A 25,719-nucleotide genomic window follows, 5' to 3' on the forward strand; every position below is an offset into this window, starting at 1 on the left:
TAGAGGACTAATAGGAAATTTATATATTTTAAAATTTTACTATGTAATGAAAGTGCCTTTTTCTTGATATAATATCTTCAGTCAAACTCATATTTCTACCTAAATCTTTTAGAAGTTTTAGAGATACATGAAAAATTGAGAAGTCTTCTTTGAAAGTGAGAAAAGGACATGAATAGAGGCCTGTCTTTAAGGGTAGAACAAAAAACCTTTGTCTCCCTTTTACAGTTTTTTTTAATTTCATTTAATAAACCTTTTTATGAACATGTAGTAAGGGGTAAGTAACAGCTGGCTCATAGAAGAGTTTTCATAAGTATGTGTGGCATGAATAGATGAATTAATTAATCAGCTAACCAGTTAATATACCTGTGTTATGAAAAGAAAGATGGGCAAGGATATAAATACAAAAATTGACAGTGTTGTTTTTAAAGTTGTGGCTTGTGAACAGTAGATTTCCTTGTGATGATGTACACAGAGGAAAGTGTGGTTATTTAAATAAAAACTATCAAATCAAAAAAAATCTAACTGTGGAGAAGGAAGATTTCAACAATCAGGGTCAAGAAACTGGATACAAAATTTGGCATTGTAACATTTTAACGTAAACCTAGTGACAGGTTTGGGTTACTGTTCTCCAGTATATTCACAACAATAACTCAGAGACCCTATTCAAATCACCCCTGGGTTTCTTAGGTAGTTACATTCATTATCCTTGGCCAAAATACTGTCAGAATTGCTTTCACAATTAGTGGGTAAACTATATTATCCGTTAGTTCTTGATATAAAGTTATTGCCTACCTAGGATCTGAAGTCCTAGATTTAAGGGCCAGATGGGACTTATTTGTTATAAAGCAAACAAAAAAATGTCTAGGAAGAATAATCCTCCAGTTTATACTCATTTACTTCTATGCCTCAGTACTAAGCTGTAACACCGGCTATTACCCTAACACCTTTGTTTGTTTTAAATCCCAGGAGGCACTTATACATCAGTGGATTATTTATACATTTATTTTTATTTTGAAACAGATGTGCAGATAAACAATGGAGCTGTGAAGGAAGATTTTTACTGTTAGGAAAAAGCAATAGAGCTGTTACATCTCAAATGAATAATAGATATAGAATGTTTCTGCTATGTTGTTTTGTTTAGAATTTATTTTCTTTTCCAAAGACCCATGTGCTTTCTAATATGGATATGTAAGAATTGATTCATGAACTCTGGAAAGAATTTTGGAAATAAATGCAACATAACAAACTTACATACAGTAAATTGTACAGATTAATATATTTTTAGGTATGTATTTTCCCATGAAATTTCTACTCAGATTATGGTATATAGCACTATCAACAATCCTGAAACATCAGTTCCCAGTCAGTAATCCCAAAATATTCACTGCTATTCTAATCATAGAATAATTCTTCCTGATTTTGATCTCTATATAAACAGAACAATAGAGCATAAACAAACTCTATTGTTTATGCTTCCTTTGCTTGATATCAGATCTGTGAGATTCATCCCAAGGCCTTGTTGTGTTTCATACATTTTCATTACCATGTAGTATTCCATTGTGTAGATTAACAATTTCTTAATTCATGTACCAATTCTGTTCTTATTAGAAATCTTTATTTCAAGTCTTGGATATTATGAATAAAACTGCTATGAACATTGTTATATTTGTTTTTTGATGGATATTAGAATTTCTTTCTGTTAGAAATGTACTGAGATGTGAAATGGCTAAATCACAGATTATATATAGTAGATGCAGTAAAACCTTAGTAGATACTGCAAGTTTTCTAAAGAAGTTACCCTAATTAAAAATCTCACCAACAATGTGTATTTGAGTTCATGCACATTCTTTCTTGGTGCTGTCAATCCTTTTAATTAGATCTATTCCAATGGGAGTGTAGTGGTATTTCATTGTGTTCTTGATTTGCATTTCCCTAATAACTAATGAAATTGAGGCATTTAAAAATACTTATTGACCATTTTGGTGGTTTCCTTTAAAAAATATCTGATCGATTCTTCAGCCCTTTGAGTTCTTTGTCAGTATAATGTTTTGCAAATATTTTCTCCATGTCAGTGGCTTGAATTTTTACTAATGTATCTTACTTTATATATTTTTTAGACAACTTTAATAGATTTAGAATGTTTCCATTTATTCATAATTTGTTGAGTGTTTATAACATGAAATGAACAGTATTTTTTTAATCAGATGTGTTTCTGTATGTAGTGGTTTTCCTAAAATGTATGATTTTTCTAACATCAACTTTGTCTCATTTTAAATTTTTTTTTAAAGATTTTATTTATTTATTTGAGAGAGAGAGAGCAGCGAGAGAGGGAACACAAGCAGGGGGAGTGGGAGAGGGAGAAGCAGGCTTCCCTCCGAGCAGGGAGCCCAATGCGGGGCTAGATCCCAGGACCCTGGGATCATGACCCGAGCCGAAGGCAGACGCTTAATGACTGAGCCACCCAAGCACCCCAACTTTGTCTCATTTTGAAGTTTATTTTTTATGAGCAGAATGTATATACCCTAACATGCAATCATGCTAGAGTTTATAAGATTTTATATATGTATATATACATACACACATCTCTAATTTGACAATCTGTTTTTTAATTACAGTATTTGGCTCATGAATATTAATGTAATTATCAATACATTTAGGTGGAAGATGAATCTCTAACTACGTTTTTCTATTTATAGAATTTTCCCTTATTCCTTTCTCTCAGATATTGCCTTCTTTTGGCTAAACAATATATATTTTTTCACTTATTACCTTTATGACCAATATGTTCTAGTAGACAAAGTTAGAAGAAATTTTCTCGAGCAGATCCACAATAAGAGGTATAATGAAATTATAGTTCATTTAGAAAAAAAAAAATGGTCATTGAAGGAATCACAGAAATGCCAGGAAGAAGGAATATCACTAGAAAACATGAACCTTCAGGTAGACATATGAATATATTAATTTTTAAAGCAATAATAATAATGTCTCATATAATTGACAATAGTAGTATAATAATAATGTCTTGTGGTTATAAATATGTGACAATAATATTTCAAAAGGCATGACAGCTTAAATAAATTTGTATAAATCTCCACATTGTTCAGGAAGAGGTAAATATGTTAATATAAGATATAATGCAATACAACAAACATACAAATAATTTCTAATGTTGGGGGCAATGCTAGTATGCTGCCTCCTTTCAACTTTTAGAACTTTTTGAATATGTGATTTTATATTTTCTATCAGTTCTGGAAAATCCTTGACTGACATTTTTTCAAATATTGTTTTGCCACCATTCTATTCCTTCATCTCCCGTGACTCTATTACCTATATTAAGATACTTTCACTATTTCTAACTTGTCACATAAACTTGCTTTTCATGTATTTCATCTTTTTTTCTCTCTGTAATTCTTTCTGGATATTTTCTCCTGATCTGTTGTCAATGACTAAATATGTTTTCTGCTGTTTCTAAACTATTTTTAAAAATAAATTTTATTGAGGGGCTCCTGGGTGGCTCAGTTGGTTGAGCATCTGACTCTTGATTTCGGCCCAGGTCGTGATCTCAGGCTTTTGGGATCCAGCCCCCACTCCTGGAGCTCCGCATTCAGAGGGGAGTCTGCTTCTCTCCCTCTCCTTCTGTCCCTCCCCGCCTCCCTCTCTCAAATCTTTTTAAAAATAAATTTTATTGAGGTATACTTTATATACAATAAAAGCATAGATCTTAGATTTATAGTTTTATGAGTTAATTACTGATATACAGAAACATCTTACTTTTGTGTGTTTATCTTCATGAATTCATTTATTAGCTTTAATAGCTTGTGGATTCTCATGGATTTTATATTATATATATATAAAATCTTGTTATACATGAATAGAGATAGTTTTACCTCTTCTTTTCCAATTTGGATTAATTTAATACATTTTTTCTTGTCTAATTGGCTTGGTAAAACTTGCCATACAATTTTAATAGCAGTGGTGAAAGCAGGCATCCTGACATTTTTCTTACTCTTGGGGAAAAGCTTTCAGTCTTTCATCATTGATTATGATGCTAGCTGTTGGTTTTTCATAGATGTCCCTCATCATGTTGACAAACTTTCATTCTAGTCTTAGTATTCTGAAAGCTTTTTTATCATGAAGGGTATTACATTTTGTCAAATACCTTTTATGTGTCAATTGAGAGGAGCATGTCTTTTTTTCCACTCATTCCATTAATGTGATATATTACATACACTTATTTTTTATGTTAAACAATTTTTTCATTCCTAGCATTAATCTCAGTTCACTATGGTATATTTCAATGTGTTGCTGGATTCAATTGCTAGTATTTTGTGTAGAATTTTTGTATCTAAATAATTATTGGTCTATAATTTTATTCTTGTGATATCTTTATCTGGCTTTAGTATCAGGATAATGATGGCTTCATAGAATGCGTTAAAAAGTGTTCCTTCTTCCATTCTTTAGAAGAGTTTAAAATCAGTGAACCCTTCTAATGAATTTTGTTTTCTAATTAACTCTGGACATTTTATTTGGTTCCTTTTTATAATTTAGTTCTCTTTACTCATATTTTAATTTTTTTCTTGCAATATATCCCTGATTTCCATGGTTTCCTTTAGCTTTTTGAGCATAATTAAGATAATTAACTTAAATCTTTGTCTAGTAGATATAAACCCTGTTTTTCTTAGAGGATAGATTTTATTCATTTACATTTACCCTATAAATGAGGCCATACTTTCCTATGTCTTTATATTCTTTGTGATATTCTGTTGAAAACCAAATACTTGAATATTGTAATGTTACTACAGAAATCTCTTTCTTCTTCTTCCCTAGGGTTTGCTGTTCTTGGTTCTTGAAGGCTGCTATCATCTATTTGTTTAGTTAACTTTTTCCAAACTATTTTTTTCAAAAATGTATTCTGCATTATGTGTGGTCATGGAAGTCTCTGCTCCTTTAGCGTTTATTCAAATAGAATTTTGGCAGAGATTTTCTTGAATGGCAGGAACATTTTTATTTATTTGTTTGTTTTTATTTAAATTCGATTAGCCAACTTATGTACATCATTAGTTTCAGATATAGTGTTATAATAAATTATCAGTTGCGTATAATACCCAGTGTCCATCACATCACGTGCCCTCCTTAATGCCCATCACCCAATTACCCATCCCCCCACCCACTTTCCCTCCAGCAACCCTCAGTTTGTTTCCTATAGTTAAGAGTCTTTCATGTTTTTTCTCCCTCTCTGATGACTTCCCATTCTGTTTTACCTCCCTTCCCCTATGGTCCTGTGCCCTGTTTCTTATATTCCCCATATAAGTTTGTTTGTTTTAGATTGATTTATTTATTTGAAAGAGAGCAGGGGGAGGGGGCCAGAGGGAAAGGGAGAGAGAGAATCCCAAGCAAACTCCCTTCTGAGCACGGAGCCTGATGTGGGTGAGGCTCAATCCCACTACCCTGAGATCATGACTTGAGCTGAGATCAAGTCAGAGGCTGAACCGACTGAGCCACCCAGGTGCCCCATGCAAGAGCATTTTTTAATTGCCTTTTTTTTTTTTTAATTCAGTGTTTACTTAGTGCTACAAACCTTTGACTTTTTCTAGAGTTCTAACAAGGTTGTTTCTGACAATTTTTGCTTGTTTTTCCATGTTTGTGAGGAGGGACAGGAATTAGGAGCTGCCTACTCTTCCGTTTTGTTGCTTTTGTCTTCTTATTGATTGATTGATGAAATATATTACATTTAAGTTATAATTTTTAAAAGCTCCAGAAAATAATTTCTTACTAAAGGTCTTTTATGTGAAATTATAGACTAAACTTGTTAATAATCTTAAATTCTGTTTCTGCTGATGTATTTCCATTTAGCCTACTTTAGGGTTTTATTGTATCTAACTGAAAGCCTAGGGTATTACTGGGCCCCACCACCTTGGCAGGCCTTGATTTCCAACCTCTGTTATCTTAGTTCCACACAGTTGCTGAAGTCTCTGCTAAATTCCTTAATATCCCAATACTATTTTGTCTTTCCTTGGAGTCCCTTACAGCTTAGGAACTACTAAATATGTCAAAGGCTACAACACACATTTTCAAGCATTTCATGCAGCACAGGCCTTTTGTGGTTTCTCCTTTGTAAGATTTTGTCCCTCAAGTTCCTGTGAAATTGAAAGCATAAATTTCACTGGCTTCCTGCTAGAACTCTAGTCCCAAGTACAGTCTACTTCTTGCTTAGACTCTAGACAGTGAATTGTTAAATGCGCTTAGAGAAAAACCTGGTTTGAATGTGGAATTTTCCACAATATATCCTTCTCTCAGGAACCACAGCCTCCACATCATTCTTTAACTGACCTCCCATATCTATGAAAAATGTTTTCACATTTTTCCAGGTTTTAATTATGTTTAGAGTGGTTAGTATTATTCAAGTTACTTCACTCACTGTTGGTGTTTAGTCATCTATGCAGAGTCTGAATTCACCAAATGTCCTGAGGTAAAATCAGTTGTATCCTTAAGGACTGTGAAGTTTTTCCAAAACAACTTTCCTCTAGCAGGAGCCTGTCACAGGTGTAAGATCCACATTTTCAGCCACCTACTTGGGTTCTAGATGACCAAATGCCCCTGGGAAAAAATAACTGCAAACATGACCTCTCTCACTTCTCTTTCTGGAATATTGCCCTGCATTTCCCATGCTTTGGAAGCTTTCTGTGAGGTGGAAGTTTTATTTAAAAGTATTTTCATTAGAACTTTTCAGTCAATAACTATTTAATTGTCCAGAATCACTTAAACAACTACACACACATACACACACGTTGACTTGACTTGTATATATACACACACTTGAGAAGTCACAATGACAATGTGAATATAGGATCAACACCAATTTTTACCTCTTCCCAACTACCCATCTAATAATAGCTTTCTCATATACCCTAAGAATTTAAGTCAGTCATAATTTTCTCACTTTTACTGAAACGTGGATTACTTGTTGAGACAATGTTTCCTTAAAAGCCTTTCTTTGAAGCTTTATTCTCTATCCTACCACTAATGCCATTGACAGCAGGTTGGTAAAGTCTTCTCTCCTCTTTTTAGACCATTCTCCCTTGCTACTTACAATAGATTTTGGAAAAAAAATTCTTAATTAATTAGGCAATTTGAACCACTGGCCTTTCTTATTACAGTTATAAAACCTTCTCCCATCACCTTCCTCATCCCATAAAGATTTTTATTCTTGTCTTGCCATCACTCTTCCGAATGCTACTCATTTTCAAATCTCTAGACATGCAAAATATATGTTGATTATACTTCAAATATTCTGGCCTCACCAAGACATGGCCTCTTCTCTTCTGTGATTCTATCATCCTCCATTCCTCCCTTATTCACACACATCGACTTTAAAAATGTCAAACCTATAATTCTACTATCAGTTACAGCTACTCAATTTCCTGCTTATTCTTACTAATACTGGCACAAATAAATTTTAGTCTCCACAGATACTACAATCTATTAATACTCACTCTATTTTCTGACCCTCATTTTTCTGTGTTCTGATTTGTCTGTTTATCCAGTATAGATTCCATAGTCCACCAATAGGTTTGATTCCTTCCCTATAGAATCTTAACTTCATTTTTTCATTCTCAATTTATTTTGCTTTATTGGAAAGAACTGCAACCCCAGTTAAATTTCATCTTTTCCTAATAAGGAGCTTATTCCAGAGAGGCTGTATGTGACTATAAAAAAAAACCAAATAGTCATTGCTGATTGATCTTCTTTTAAATTCAGGACTAGCAAATTTAAATGGCTATTGGGTTTTTCTATCTCATAAGACTTCTTACTGTCTTAGACAACTATTGATTATTATAGCCTCTCCACACAAAGCTACAATAATGCCCCTAACATCCTCACTTTTAGTGAATAATTTGGCTTCCTATATACTGAGAAAATAGAAATTATTAGAATATAATTTCCATAAACCATAATCCAACAGCTAGGCAGCTGTGTGCACATTTGCTCATACGCTCTGCTTTTTCCTATTATGTTCTCCTATATTAGACCAACCCTTCCACATTTGCACTCCAGCATTTTTCTGTTCTCTGTTTCCTGAATGATTTTTCCCTCTCCTTTATTTTCACCATTAAACAAACATGATGAAATTCCATTCATCTTAAACAACACATAACTAAAATAACAACAACAACAAAGCCCTCTTAATTCCACATTTCCCTTTAGTTAACACTCCATTTATTTATTCTCCTTGAAAAATCAAGTTTCCTCAAAATACATACCTCAAGTATTTTAGGTATTTTAGTTCAGTCTAATTCCTTTCCTCCAGTTTGCTAGTATTCCATTCCAGGAAGGTTTTATTTATAATAGTCCATGAAAATTACTCTTGTATAAAACACCAATGACCTTTATTTTGGAAACTCGATGGTTATTCCCAGGGCTTATCACACTTGACTTGTTTGGTGTATTTGACATAGTTTCTCATACATGTTTCTTCTTTTTCTTTATTTGAAATGTTTTCTTTCTTTGTCTTAAGTCTTACTGACTGTTCTTTCTTAGCTTTCTTTTCTGTCTTTCCTCTTATGAAAATGGAATTTTAGAGTGCCTCAAGAATCAGTCCTGATTTGTCTGTGTCTCTTAATACAATGTCTTTTTTTTTTTCTAGAGAGAGAGCGAGAGAGAGCACATATAGGAGCGGGATGGGGAGGGACAAAGGGAGAGGGAGAATCTTAAGCAGGCTCCACCCCCAGTGCAGAGCCAAAGGTGGGGCTTGATGTCAAGACCCTGAGATTATGACCTGGCCGAAGTCAAGAGTTCGATGCTTAACCAACTGAGCTGTTCAGGCACCCCTCTCAGTAAAATGCTTTTTGGTGATCTCATGATTTGGAATGCCTATCACATATATTTCCAAACACATATCCTCACTTTTGATCTCTTGATGAAAGCTGAGCTCATATTACAAATGCTTCCTTATTGCTCACAGATTACTGAAATCTTGATATACCCTTCTCAACTTTTTTTTTTCACTTTTTGTTTTTTTTTTCTTTCCTATTTAAGTAAAAGGCAAATTTACCCTGCCAAGTATTCTGGCCAAATTTTAGAGACACCATTTAGGTCTCTTTTTCTCTCACATACCACATCCAAGGCATGAAAAATTTACTCCAGTTCTCACCATTATTGCCTTTATCAACACCCTTGACTAAGCTTTCATCACATTTCACTGATCATGGCAATAATTTTCTCAAAAGTCTCTGCTTCCACACTTAGCTTCCTATTCTCAGCCAGCAGACTGATCCTTTAAAAAACACGAGTATCATGTTATTTCTCTATCAACAAATTTGAAATGGCTTCCCATCTTACTGAAAATAACATCCAAAATTCTTGTAATGTCTGTATTCTCGTATGTGTGTGTATAAAATTTTCTGTATTTATGATGTTTTGACATCTTAAAAAAAAAAAAAAACTTCTTAGCTCAGGAGAGATTGCCTGTTCCTGGGCTAGCCAATTCTTAGAGATAGCAAAGAGCCCTGCATGAAATATACTTTTGATATGCAAACTAACAATTCAAGGTCATACCTCCTTTATCTGGCCAGGGCACCCCAGGAGGCAATATTTTTTAGGCTTAATCATCCCAGGGCTAGGTACCAGCCAACTAGAGATCAACCCTATCACCCAAAGCCTGCTGAAATTTTTCAAACTACCCAATCATAAAGTGTTTACCCTGTTCTACACTGCCTTTTCCAGGGAAACACTAATAAAGGCTTTGGCCTAAGCACCCTCATTCTCCTACTGCTTCTGTCCTCTGCCAACACAGCCTCAGCAATCCCATTTCTGGGTATATATCCAAAAAAAAAAAAAAATCACTACCTCAAAGAGATATCTGAACCCTCATGTTAACTGCAGCATTACTCACAATAGCCAAGATATGGAAACAACCTAAGTACCCACTGGTATGGGTAAAGATTAATGATAAAGAAAAGGTGGTGTACATATACAATGGAATATAATTCAGCCATTAAAAGGGGAATCCTTCCTTTGTGACCACATTTATGGATCTTGAGAGCATTATGCTAAGTGAAATATGTCAGAAGAGAAAGACACATACTATATGTTCTCACTTCTATATGCAATCTAAAAAAAGCTGAATTCATAAAAATAGAGGGAAGAGTGGTGGTTACCAGGGGCTAGAGAGTGGTGGAAATGGGGTGATGTTGATCAAAGGGTACACACTTCCAGGTATGAGATGAATAATTTCTGGAGATTTAATTTACAGCATGGTAATAATTAATAGTACTGTATCATATAGTTGGAAGTTGTTGAGAGAATAGATCTTATCACTGAACACCCCCCCACACACACACACATACACACACACACACACAAGATAATTATGTGAGAGACTGGAGATATTAACAAACCTTATTGTAGTAATCATTTCACAATATATACATGCATCAAATCATCATAATATACACTTTCAATGTACATATATGTCAATAATATCTCAATAAAGCATTTAAAGAAAAAACTTAAAATGCAAATATTTTTGACCAAAGAATTACCAGACCAGAATAGTCACTCCACAGCATATACTAGTAAAATTATTAGACTTTACAGGTATATAAATAATGCCCAGGGCTTTTAGACAGAAATAACAGGTAACTTGCAATGGTAAGAGAAGCGGGTGGCTTTGGAATTCTGGAGACTACATAAATAGTAAAATAAAAGAATATTTTCAACAAACTTGAGGAGAAAAAAGTATCTGCCTAAGATTTAATATCCAGTCAAGCTGCTCTTTATGTGTCAATGTTAGGGTAAGAAATAAGGTGTTCATAGGTTACTGTACTCACAAATCTTCCCTCTGGAATCTACTAGAGGATGAAATTCATCCAAGAAAGAAATAATTAGAAATATTGGTTTAAAAAAATGACTACTAGTGAACATATATATGTGAATTAGATCTAAAATTCAGGTGGGAACAAGGGTATAAAAATAATGTATAAATTCTATATTTTGCACTAAGTGTAAATAATGCAACTAAATAATGGCTAGGGAAAAGAAAAAAGGAAAAGTAGGGCCAATTTAATCAATGATTGTTGTATATATACTATGTGGGACCAAAAAAATATAATTTAAAACAACAACAACAAAAATATATATAAGGAAAAAAAAATTCCAAATCATATTAGTTAAAAGATAATTATTGGAACAAAAATACAAATTTCACTAAGTATAACATTTCCACAATAAAAAATGAAGGGGAAAGTCTAAATAGAAAAATAGATTAAATACAGTATAACACATATAGTAAATATTACAAAACAATGAGACTACTGTAGTATTGTGACCAATAAATATAAAGTAGCTTAAATATCCTATTATAAGATGAATATTTGATATGAGTCAAATGGGGAAAAATAAGGAAGAGGAAATGCTTTTGTGCTATTGGACAAGATACATTTTAAATCATTAAGCATTCAGAATTGTGACAGTTTGCAATGTTAATGACACAATTTTGAATATTCATCAGACAAAATAGTAACAACTTTTACAGAGCAGAAACTGAAGTACTTTCAGGGAGAAAAATTCAGTTACACATTAATGATAGATGATATTTAACACACCCACACAAATCCATGACACATCTAATAGATAAAATAAGAAAATATATATAATATGTAAATTATATAATCTATAACGTGGATTTTATGGATATTTATTAACATTCCAATATTAACAAATACATCTTTTCTCAAGCGTACATTAAACATTCACACAAAGTGATGAACCAAAGCATGAATAAATCTCATATAGCAAGAACAAATAACCACAAAATAATAAAACTAGAAATTAACACTAACAATAAAGACTCATCTATAGGGAAATTTAAAAATATATTATGATTTTGATGAAAGAGATAAGGCAAACCAAAAGCAAAACTTAGAAAAAAAAATCATGGAACTATTCTATGTCCAATTAGAGAAAAATGTACAGCCTTTAACAGAAACAAAGTAATAACAAAGCAAATTCCTGTTTGCTTGTTTTTAGTATAGTTGACACAGGATGTTACATTAGTTTCACGTATACAACATAGGGATTCATACTGCATGTTATGTTATGATTACAAGTGTCACTAGCATGTGTCACCATGCAATGCTATTTTAATACAATTAATTATATTTCCTACACTTTACCTTTTATTCTCATGACTTATTCATTCCATAACTGGAAGCCTGTATCTCCCACTCACCTTCACTCATTTTGCCCATACTCCTACCATCCTCTCCTCTGGCCATAATCAGTTTGTTATGTGTATTTATAGATCTATTTCTGCTTTTTGTTTATTTATTTTGTTTCTTGGATTTCACATATAAGTGAAACTATATGGTAATTTGTCTTTCTCAGATTTATTTAATTTAGCATAATGCCCATGTTGCTAGAAATGGCAAGACCTCATCCTTTTCATGGCTGAATAACGTTCTTTCTTTATCCATTCATCTATCAATGGAAATGGGCTGCTTCCATATCTTGGCTATTGTAAATAATGCTGCAATAAACATATGGGTGCATATATCTTTTCCAGTTAATGTTTTAGCTTTCTTTGGGTAAATACTCAGTAGTGGAATTACTGGATCATATGGTATTTCTATTTTTAATTTTTTGAGGAAACTCCATACTGTTTTTTACAGTGGCTGTACCAACTTACATTCCCTCCAACCATGCATGAAGATTCTGTTTTCTCTATATTCTCACCAACACTTTTTGTTATCTTTTTGATTCTAGTCATTCTGACAAGTGTAAGGTGATATCTCATTGTGGTTTTGAAATTCTAAATTCAAAAAGTGAGAGAAATACAAAGTAAATCAAAAGAAGGAGCATAAGTAAGATGGATGGAACACAGTTTATGCCTTGGGACACAAGTTTAATTAACTAGAAACAAGACTTGAGACAGGAATTTAAACACATATAGTTGATTAAGAGTGCTGTCCAAGGAAAAACAGAACAGAGAACCGGGGAAACTTTGCACAAGTATGTTTTTGGGTACCTTCTAGCCTTGACCTGATTTGAGAGAACACAGAGAAATTTACATTATATTGCAGAATTATCTCACTTTGAAGGAAGGGGGCTGAGCTATTGAATTTACATGTATGTCAGTCAGTCAGTCAGTCAGTCAGTAATTACACAAGAGAAAGAAGCAAAAGGCATCAAATTGAAAAGGAATATGTTAAATTGCCACTCTTTGTAGATGGCATGAAATTATATATAGGAAACCCTAAATACTCCATCAGAAAATTAAAAACTAATAGAGGAATTCAGTAAACTTGCTGGACACAAAATTGATAGACGAAAATCTGCTGCATTTCTATAGACGAATAATAACTATTAGTCAGAGAAATTAAGAAAACAATCCCATCTGCAATTGCATCTAAAAGAATAAAATACTTAGGAATAAATTTGATGAAGGAGGTGATAGACCTGCATATAATGAAAACTAGAAGATATTAATGAAAAAAAAATGGAAGAGGACACAGATAAATGGAAATATATTACATGCTCATGGGTTGGAAGAAATAATATTATTAAAATTTCCATATTATGCAAAGCAGTCTACAGATTTCAGTGCAATTCTTACTAAAACTCCAATGGCATTCTTTATGGCAAATATAACAGTCCTAAAATTTGTATAGAACCTTAAAAGACCTCAAATAACCAAGGCAATCTTGAGAAAGAACAAAGCTGAAGGCATCATGCTGCCTGATTTCAAACTATATTACAAAGCTATAGTAATTAAAGCAGTGTGGTATTCACATTCAGTGCAGACACACAGAACAATGGGACAGAATAGAAAGTCCATGAATATATATATATATATATATGTATATGCAAGCTCAAACATGCAGACTACAGATTGGTGGTTTCTAGAGGTGGGGTTGGGGTCAGAGAAATGGGCAATTTTTTTTAAATTTAAATAAATTGGAAAAAAAAAGAAAAGTTACTCAATTTACCTAACTTATAAGTCAGTGTTTGTTCTGTTTTTCTTAAATATATAAATATGACTGATGACCTTTCAGTCTTGCTCTTACTTTAAAGAGAAAACATTTCTGAAAATATTTACGCATAGTATGAATGCATTCAATGTCCATAACATATATATGTATGCATATGAATATGAATATGTATATGCATATACCATATATACACACACACGTAATATGTATAATATGTTACATACATAACACATTTACATATAATACATATAACTGGTCAAAGATGTGTTGTTTGTGAGGGCGCTGCTTCAGGGCACACTCTTCAGAGTTCCACAAATCTGAAGAGGAGAATCTATAAGGTTGACTGTGAAGACACTGGAATCCTAGAGAAATATATTTACCATATATCCCTGTTCTCTCTTTATCACCCTCTAATTCTGCAGGTGATTCAAATGAGACAAGTTTGAAAAGCAATGGAGAAAATTCAGTTTTTTACATTAGGAGTCAAGGGGATCGAAATCGTTCTCCATATATTGTCCTCATTCCCTACTCCCCCAATTCCACCAATATATTGGCTCTTTGGAAAATGAAAGTGCCTCCTGCTTGGATGTGAACTATGAAATACTTTGCACAAGTTTTGGCGTTAATAAAAAGTTTGAGTTGAGGGGCTCGTGGGCGGCTCAATCATTAAGGGTCTGCCTTCAGCTCAGGTCATGATCCCAGGGTCCTGGGATCGAGCCCCACATGGGGCTCCCTGCTCAGTGGGAAGCCTGCTTCTCCCTCTCCCACTCCCCCTTCTTGTGTTCCCTCTCTCGCTGTCTGTCTCTCTCTGTCAAATAAATAAATAAAATCTTAAAAAAAAAAAAAGCTTGAGTTGAGCCCTGACATTTTCAACTTTTTATTGCTAGTTTTATGATTTTGAATAAGTAAACCTCTTGAGACTTGTTTGCCCATCAGTAATAGAAAAACATGATTTACCTCATGCTGTGATTTGCGGATTAAGTAATGCACAAAAAAGGCTTAACAGAGTACTTCAGATATATTGCCTACTTAAAAACTGTAGCATCTTGCGGTGATGGTACAGTTAAGTATTGTGATTAGGATGGTGGTTATATGAAGCTATACATGTAATAATATTGCTTAGAGCTATGCACATACAGACACACAAACACAGGCATGCACACACACATACACACACCCAAAATTGTGCACATATAACTGCTAAAATCTAGTAAGCTATTTGGATTGTACCAAGCCAATTTTTATATTCTACTATAGGCATGCAAGATATTAACATTAGGGGAGGCTGGATGAAGGATGAAGGGGACTCCCAATACATGGCATTGCAGGTTTCTGTAAACCTGTAATTTTTTCACAACACAAAATTAAAAAAAAATATGAAGTCCAAACTCCTGGTTATAAAATAAATAAGTCATGGAGATAAAAATATAGCATAGGGAATATAGTTAATAATATTATAATAATGTGTATAGTGACAAATGGTGACTACCATTATTGTGGTGAGTACTGAGTAATGCATGGCATTGTTGAATCAATATGCTGTACACCTGAAACTAATACAACATTGCATGTTAATTTTACTTGAATAAAATAATAAAAAAGTATCATGGCTTGATGCTTTGATTTTATTGTAGTAGTGATAGTTGAGGTGTGGGGATTATGACAAATGTGTATATGAGATTTGGGGGTCAAAGATGTGAAGGCTCTGCTTCAGGGCACACTCTCCAAACTTCCACAAACCTGAAGAGGAGAATCTACAAGGTTGACTGTGAAGACATTGGAATCCAAGAGAAGGAAATCCAGGGTAGCATCTTTATTTCTGTCTGGGTTAGGTCTTTTGCTAATGGGTCAATTTGTACCCAAAGATTTTCTGTTTTTAAACTCAATTTGGTGCTGTAGATAAAACAAGGATTGGGGTTTCATTCTTCAATAAAATTAAAGGGAGGTGTTTTCAAAGAGATACCGTATCATTTAATCATAAATCACAGTGATAGAGGTGATAAGACATGGCCAGTTTTGGGAAATAACTGGATTTAAAGGGCACATGTCTTGGAATGTGGACAGGAGTATACATCAAATATTTAATAGTTATATTCCATAACAGGAGAAAATGATACACTTTAAAATTGCCAGTTGAGATGGACCTTAAGTCAGTTCAAATGATGCTTTTCCAAATCCCCAAAGGCACCCTCAATGAAAGGCATTTATTTTTCAGTAAAGACACTTTTGCTTAGACCTGCATATATAGTTAACCACAAGGAAAAAAATATTATATATACACACAAATGATTCATTTATCTCTTGTAACTAAAATTAGTTTACATAGTAAAGGATGTATATTCCGTGTAAATTCCATAACCAAAGCCTTTTCATTTTTCTGTCAATATATTTTCCTTTAATCTTATTAAATACTCTTCTCCTACATTCATGAGATGACCTTCTGGCATCCTTTTATCTATTCTATACTTCAGTTTCTTTGAGAGCTGTTTAAGGTGAAGAACATTCCATTTTTTGGCTTCATGGAAAGGAACTAAATATTTACAATAATCATAAAGTTCTTTGACAGCGGAAAAAGTACTACATAACTGTCATATGGGAAATGGCTTAAACGTAATTCAACATTTAGTTGTACTATTCCTGTCCTTTAAATTTATGCTGCTTTTTGCATGCTGCTTTCTACTAAATCCACTAAAATACATATGCAGCTGTGATAGTGACAGCTTCAAGTTGAGTAGATTGACATAAAAGCCAAATAAAAATGCAGTGCAGCCCTGTGAAGGGCATATAGAGAAGATTGGTTTTAAAAGTCATTTTTTTCCATATTAGGTTGCACTTTCAATTTTAGAAATACATTTTTATATTCTTCAATAATTTCATTAAAGAACTACCATATTAGAAAGAATTTCTAGGAGACTAAATAAAAGATGTTTGATAGTTAATATTTTCATATATTTTTCCAAATGAATATATTTCCTCATTCATTAAAATGTTTTACCAAACTATTGAAATGTGTTTAAGCTCTCCAAAATAACGTAAATTCACTAAAGAAAAATATAAATTGTGTTTGATATTAATATTTTAGTAAATATAATGGGATAATAAGCCCTCTTTCAAACAGAGTGTTTGGCTAAGTTACCTTCAGAGAGATACAATTAGAAATTAATCTGTATATCTGAAGTCACATGGCAATATGGCAATCCTAGGTCTAATATTACACCACTAGAGAGAGAACAGTAAATCCTATCAACGAAGAGTTGTCTATTTGAACTTTTTTTCTTTTTATTATGATAATTATATTTGAAAACTCTTTCTTCTTTTCTATTCCCTCCTTTCTTTCCTTTCTTCTTTTTATTTTTTTTCCTTCCAAAGATATCTTTGGATTAGATTTTTTTACACTAAGAGAATTCCAAAGGGCAAAATATCTGGTAAACGATGTCCAGGAAATTTTCTGATTACTTTACCTTGATTTATGTGCCCATTCCTGAATTATCATAGTTAACAGTGGAAAAATATTTTTAAAAAATATTGTATTTATTTTAGAGAGAGAGAAAGCACACACATGTGCACTAGTGGGGGGATGGGTAAAGGGGGAGGGAAAGGGAGAGAGAATCTGAAGCAGACCCTGCACTGTGTAGGAAGCCTGACACAGGGCTCCATCCCATGACTAGGAGATCATGACCGGAGCCCAAACCAAGAGTCAGATGCTTAATCTACTGAGCCACCCAGGCACCGCAAAAACATTCTGAATATATAGATATGAACCATATTCCTAAATTTGTGGTTACTGGAGAAAGGAAGGAACTCTAACAACCAATGCATATTTAAATGACTTTCCAGCTAAATAGGAAAAAAGGGCTCTGATTACTAAAGATGTGTTCAGATAAATCTGGCCAAGGTAGACAAAAGTATATAGTATGTATTTAAAATGTGCTGACTCTTCTTTATTTTCAGTACTGAAATTTATGATTGCATTGCTTTCTACTCAATATGAGTATAAAATTTCTTGACTTAATATTGATAACAATGTTTTTTGACATTATCAAAATTCTCTGTATTATTCTTGATTTAAATATTAATTTCCCCAAATTTCATTTTAGTTGTTACATTAGAATTAGAATAATTTTTGTGTATTTTTTTGTTTTGCCTTTATCTTGTTATAGTTTTTAATAAATGTAATTTCTGAAAGTCAAGACCAAAGTTAAAATTTAATATTTTAGCAATGTGATCTTATGGCTTTTACTTATTACCATAATGAAAAAAATTATCCAATATATCACATTGAAATTTTTTCATCATTAGAAGAAAGAAAGTAACATTTTACATGTATCTGGGTAACTTCAGTTGGTGGGGAGTTGAATATATATGTTCATAAATGGTGTCAGTTTGTGGTTTTATTTTAAATTTCTATTTTTTGGAGTGAAAAGTACCTCACAGTTATTTTAACTTTCAGAATGTTTTTTTACTTACATACCTTTCTCATTGCTAGATTTTGTCTTAACACTCTTCTTTCTTCCTCCTATGTTTGGCTAAATTAATCTATTTTTCAAGACTTTATTATTTTACTGACTTTAATTTTTATCTTTTTTATTATTTTTTCCTTTTGGTTTTGATTATTTACTTTTAAATAGTTGACTTCTAAATTTTCACTTTGAAAGAATTTTAAATATATAGAACTGTAATATAAAAAATTTCTATATACCCTTTACCCAGCTTTCCCTAATGTTAACATCTTATATAACCATGATGAATTTATTAGAATTAAAAAATAAGCACCCTTTGATAGCACAGCTTGTAGAGTAGAGGACTATAGACTGGATAAAATGCCAAGACAGAGGAATTTATCCCAAATGAAAGAACAAGATAAGGCCACAGTCAGAGATCTAAGCAAAACAGATATAAGTTACATGCCTAATAGAGAATTTAAAGCAAAAATCATACAGATACTCACTGGGCTTGAGAAGAGAATGGAAGACATCAGGGAGGCCTTTACCACAGAGATAAAAGAGCTAAAAAGGAATCAGAGATGAAGAATGCAATAAAGGAGATTGGAAACAGGTTTGATGCAATGAACAGCAGGCTGGAAGAAGCAGAGGAACGAATTAGTGACCTAGAAGACAAAATAATGGAAAATAATGAAACTGAACAAAGCAGGAAAGAATTATGCAACATGAGTAGAGACTTAGGGAGCTCAGTGACTCCATCAAACGTAATAACATTTGTGTTATAGAATTCCCAGAAGAAGAAGAGAGAGAAAAGGGGGCAGAAAATTTATTTGGGTAAATAATAGCAGAAAACTTCCTAATCTGGGGAAAGAAACAGACATCCAGATTCAGGAGGCACAGAGAACTCCCATCAAAATGAACAAAAGCAGGCCAGCACCAAGACATATTGTAATTAAATTTACAAAATATAGTGATAAAGACAAAAATCTTAAAAGCAGCAAGACAAAGGAAGTCTTTAAATTACAAGGGAAAACCCATAAGGCTAGCTGGAGATTTCTCAACAGAAACTTGAGAAGTGAGAAGAGAATGGCATGATACATTCAAAGTGCTGAATGAGAAAAATCTGCAGCCAAGAATATTCTATCCAACAAGGGTATCATTCAGAATAGGAGAGATAAAGAGTTTCCTAGACAAACGAAAACTAAAGGAGTTCATGACCACTAAACCAGCCCTACAAGAAACATTAAAGGAGACCCTTTGAGTGTAAAGGAGAGACCAAAAGTGACAAAGACAAGAAAGGATCAGAGAAAATCTCCACAAGCAATGACAAAACAAGTAATAAATACATATCTTATCAATAATTACTTTGAAAGTGAATGGACTAAATGCACCAATCAAAAGACACAGGGTGTCAGAATGGATAAAAAAAAAATAAGACCCACCTATGTGCTGCCTAAAGACACCTGCAGATTGAAAGTGAGGGAGTGGGGAAACATCACACAAATGGATGTCAAAAGAAAATGAGAGTAGCAATACATATATGGGACAAACTAGACATTTTTGTTCTTGTATTGTTTTTATCCTGCTTTGCTATCAGGGTAATACTGGCTTCATGGAATGATTTTGAATGTGTTCTATTTAATTATTTATAATATTTTGATAAGGCTTGTTATTAAGTATTTTTTTTTAATGTTTGGTAGAATTTACCAATGAAACCATGTTGTCTTTGACTTTTCTGTGCTGGGAGATTTTTGATTCCTAATTCAACTTTCATTCTTGTTATTGGTATAAAAGGATCTCCTATTTCTTGGATTCCACTTTCATTATTCAATCATGATAACTTGTGTGTTTTTAGGAATTATCTGTTGTTTTTTTCTAATTTATCTGATTTGTAAGTATGTAAATGTTTATAGTAATCAGTTATCATAATATGTATTTCTGTGGTTATCTGTTGTATTATTTTTCTTCCATTTCTCATTTTGATTTTTGAGTCTTCTCTTTTTTTTCTTAGTTAATGTAGTTAAAGCATTGCTAATTTTGTTTATTTTTTTGGAAAAACTGGTCATTACTTTCAATATTATGTTTTTGTTTATTCTGGTCTCTATTTTATTTATTTCTGATCGTTCTTTGTTATTTCCTTTGTTTACTAAATTTCAGCTAAGTTTCTTCTTTTTCTAGTTACTTGTGGTGTAGTGCTATTTATTTGAACTTTTTTCTTAATACAAGCATTTATAGCATAAATTTTACTCTATCTGCTTTTGCTGCATCCTGTAGGTTTTAAGATATTGCATTTTTTCTTTTGAGATATATACTTTTAAAGATTATTTATTTATTTATTTTAGAGAAGCAGGAGGGGCAGAGGGAGAGGGAGAGAGAGAATCTCAAGCAGACTCCCTGCTGAGCATGGAGCCCGACATGAGGGCTCAATCTCAAGACCCTGAGATCATGACCTGAGCTGAAACCAAGAATTGGATGCTTAACCGACTGAGCCACCCAGGCACCCCTTCAGACACATTTTGATTTACTGTTCGATTTCTTATTTGGTCTATTGCTTGTATAGTAGTGTACTGTTTAATATTTACATATTAAATATTTAACATTTACACTGTAGATGTTTCCAGCTGTTTTATTGTTGATCTTTAGTTTTTTATCATTGTGGTTGAAAAATATACTTGGTATGATTTCAATCTTCTTAAATTTGTAATATTTGTTATGTCTCTTTTCATGTGATTTAACCAGGGGATTCTTCTATGTGTACTTGAAGAAAATGTATATTCTATTTTTCTTGGATAGAATGTTTTACATATATATTTTTGAACCATGTATTCTGAAATATGATTTATTTATTTTTTTTAAATAATTTTTTAGATTTTATTTATTTATTTTTCAGAGAGAGAGAGAGCACAAGCAGAGGGAGCAGCAGGGCAGAGGGAGAGAGAGAGAAGCAGGCTCCCTGCTGAGCAAGGAGCCTGATGTGGGACTTGATCCCAGGACCCCAGGATCATGACCTGAGCTGAAGGCAGATGCTTAACTGAGCCACCCAGGCGTCCCTGAAGTATGATTTAAGTAAAAAATGTTCTCATTGAAAAAACAACAACAACAAAACTTCATTGAGAGTACTTGTTTAAAATAAAGCATATCAGAGGGAAGGTGGGTGGGGGATGGGTGAAATAGGTGAAGGAAGTTAAGAGTACACTTCTGATGAGTACTGAGTAATGATGTGTAGAATTGTTGAATCACTATATTGTATACCTGAAACTAATATAACACTGTATGTTAATCATACTGGAGTTAAAATTAAGAACTTAATAAAAAAATTAAATTCAAAAATACTATAGGTAAAATACTATTAATAAGAGCAATTCATAAGTATGATTTATTATATTTCCCAGGTGTTTGAGATTTTGTTTCTAATTTCTGTTGCAAACACTACCTATATTTTATATATAAGCAGTGAGTATTGTCCATAACTTCTATTAAGTTTTTAGTTTGAGATAAGTGTAAATTAATATGCAGTTCTAAGAAATAACACATAGAGCTTTCAGCTACCCTTTGCTCAATTTCAACCAATTTAACATATTGCAAAACTATAATAAAATATCACCACCAGGATATTGCCAAACTGCAGTACTGCAAAATCTGCATTTGCAAAATGCAAAATACAGTATTTTTACCACCGAAGAGATCTCTCCTATTATCTTTTTAATAACCACACCTCCTTCCCTCTCATCCTACTACTTCCTTAGCTAGGCAACCAGTAATCTGCTGCCCAAATCTAAAATTGTCATTTTAAGAATTTTATGTAAATAGAATCATACTATGTGTAAGCTTTCTGTTATTGGCTTTTTAAAAAATTCAGTATAATTCTCTGAACATTCATCCATATTCATTCATATTTTTGTTTTGATCAAAGAGTGGGGAGAAAATATGACTTCACACAGATAATATAATTTGAAAAATAAGGAATATTTTATTCTTCCCTTGAAATGATTGCAATTATTCTACTTTGATACTACACCAAAACTCAAAAACAAAAAAAGGTAGTTTCTTCAAGGATAGCTGTAAGAATTCTGAAATCATATTAAAAATTTTTTCATATTTGGTTACTTTAAAATCAATTGTTCTATCTTGTACTTTGGGTGGATATTACACCCATGCTTCATTTTGTAACATTGTGAATTGGTCATTTGGAAAATACCGAATCACTGATACTGAAGCTCTTTCACATATTGCCTAATCATATGGTACAATATCGAAAACAATCACATTTATTAATATCACCACCCCCATCTCACTAGAAAAGTTTTTAAGTATTGAAAATCTATTCAGTTCTTTGTCCTGGATATGTTTTTCAAAATTCTTATTTTCCCTGGAAGTTCAAATTTTATCACTGATGCCAGAAGTAGAGATTTTTTCCTCCTTGCAGTGACAGGCTCACTTCAAGCTTTTTTTTTTGAGAATATCTCTGCCAATGCCCAAATCTGAATACCATCATTAGTCTGTCAGTTGTTCTTTTAAGTGAAAGTGGCATTCCATAAAATAAATCAGCTAGGTCAGCTGACAAATCAATCACACAAATGCTTTCTCCCCAAGACAATCATTTTATGTCAGTGCACAGAAGAGCTTTCTCTATATTCCCAATGTGTTACAGAGAACATTTTTAAAAAAATATTAACTTAAGTTCAAGATATGAGAAAGCTAATTATTTTACTGCTTCATCAAAACATTCTTAGAGAAACTTTTTTCTTTCCTGTGAGTAGGCTACAGTTTAAAATACAATGAGTGGGGCGCCTGGGTGGCTCAGTCATTAAGTGTCTGCCTTCGGGGTCAGGTCATGATCCCAGGGTCCTGGGATGGAGTCCCGCATCAGGCTCCCTGCTCAGCGGGAACCCTGCTTCTCCCTCTCCCACTCCCCCTGCTTGTGTTCCCTCTCTTGCTGTGTCTCGCTCTGCCTCTGTCAAATAAATAAATAAAAATCTTTAAAAAAAATAAATAAAATACAATGAGTGGTGGGGGGTGGGAGGGATGGGGTGGCTGGGTGATAGACATTTGGGAGGGTATGTACTATGGTGAGTGCTGTGAATTGTGTAAGACTGTTGAATCACAGACCTGTACCTCTGAAACAAATAATACATTATATATTTAAAAAAAAAAAAAAAAGAAGATAGTAAGAAGGGAAAAATGAAGGCGGGGGGAATCGGAGGGGAAGACGAACCATGAGAGACTATGGACTCTGAGAAACAAACTGAGGGTTTTAGAAGGGAGGGAGGTAGGAGGATGGGTTAGCCAGGTGATGGGTATTAAAGAGGGCATGTTCTGCATGGAGCACTGGGTGTTATACGCAAACAATGAATCATGGAATACTACATCAAAAACTAATGATGTAATGTATGGGGATTAACATAACATAATAAAATAAAATTTAAAAAAATACAATGACTATTACATGATGGGAGAGGTGTTTTGATTTGTGCTGAGTAGTTGACAATTTTACCTACCACTGCTTTTGTATGAGTGCAAAAATTAACACACTAAAAAAAAGAAAAAGGAAAGAATGTCTTAGTATTATTTTCTAAAAATTATTATAAAATAGTTTTGGCCTTGCAGACCCCTGAATACATCTCAGAGACCTATAGGGGCCAAGGAATACAACTTTTAGAATAACGTTTCACATTATGTTTCCTGTCCATTGAACCCCACTTAAAGTTCAACTTGCTAAGGCCTACAGCTACCAAAACACCACCTGTCACAAATATCATCAAAGTCCTATATTCCCACACACTCACAATCCCTATAACTCCAACCATTGCTACCAACATGACAAACTAAATCTTAATAACTACTATATATAGTAACTAAACTCAAGGAGTCTGCTATCTTCCACCTTCATAGGCATTGTTTAATTCCCTCATTCACTATTGTTTCAGAAGGGTTATTTACAAAACAACAAACCAGAAAACAAAACAAAACAAAAAGTTACAGATTAAATACAGAACTTTATAACTCTAAAATTTCTATTTTTAACCAACTCATCACAATATTTCTCCAGGAGTTCATACCCCAGGCAAGAAGCAATATTAGGTTTCATCTTACCAAAAATCCGAAAATCCAAATGGGACAAAACAAAAACAAAAACAAAAACAAAAACAAAAAACAACCCAAAAACCAGAACCATGATGATAAGGTCTTGGATCATGAGATAAAAGCCTCAACCCTTTCTAGTACTTTTCAACCTTGGTTTCACATTTGAATCTATGAAGCTCTAAGGAATTCTGTGGAGATGTATTTATTCAGAAATATTTCCCTTCTAATACATGCAGGAAAGACTGAAATGTGACCAGTCATGTTGTTTTATCATTAGATGTCTCAGAAAAACAACAGAGTAGCACTGCCATACCTTCAGTTAAACAGAGTAATTTGATGGCATATATTGTCAAATATCTATTGTCTGCTGTTTGTCACTTGGAGACCTGTTTACTTTGCTTCACCTGACAGTTAGTTGTCAGAACCTGGAAAGGTTTGTCACTCAGAGTCGGTTGTTTGCTTAACAATATACTTACAGTAAACTCTCCTCAATTACATACTACGAAAGATCCTTTCTCCCAATTTCTGCAATTGAAAATTCTGGATGGATGTCTCAAGAAAATATGTTTTTATGCCAAATCCAGTGTCCCCTTAATTCACTCTTCCCTACTCAGTAATTTCCTAGGCCAGGGATATTCTTTCCCTCTTTCTCCTTCAGGGACTTTACATGTGTTTTATCTCCTTTATATTAAAATGTAGTGAAATAACCACCTGCCATTGTAGTTTGCCAGTGAAATTCACCCATCTGCCATTTAGGTACCAGATATTGAGTTTAAACCTGTATTTGCTAACTTTCACACAGTCTCCTAAAATTTCTGATATTCATCATGTTAAATACATTTCTATTAGAATGAAGGGTGATAATGAATAAAAACGTAATAGATCCCAGGAAGATCAATGGCCGTTTACTATAATAAGCCTTAATAAGATATATCTGTTTATGCAAGGAGGGATACATTAGGAAGTTATGCAAAGGACCCATAGTCTCAACTTTCCAGATTGGCTGCCAGTAGAGTTTTTTCATCATCGGTAAGTTAGGAAATTAATGTTTAAATATCATAATTAAATCAATTTACACAACACCAAATAATTAGAAGATAATTACTCTATTGGGAAGACTGAACATGAGGAGTAGGAATTGGAATTCTGATAGTTTTCAATCATAGGCCTTTCTAGAACAAGGTAAGGGCTTACTGGGTATATTT

Source organism: Halichoerus grypus, chromosome 5 (assembly GCF_964656455.1).
Source record: "Halichoerus grypus chromosome 5, mHalGry1.hap1.1, whole genome shotgun sequence".
NCBI lineage: Eukaryota > Metazoa > Chordata > Mammalia > Carnivora > Phocidae > Halichoerus > Halichoerus grypus.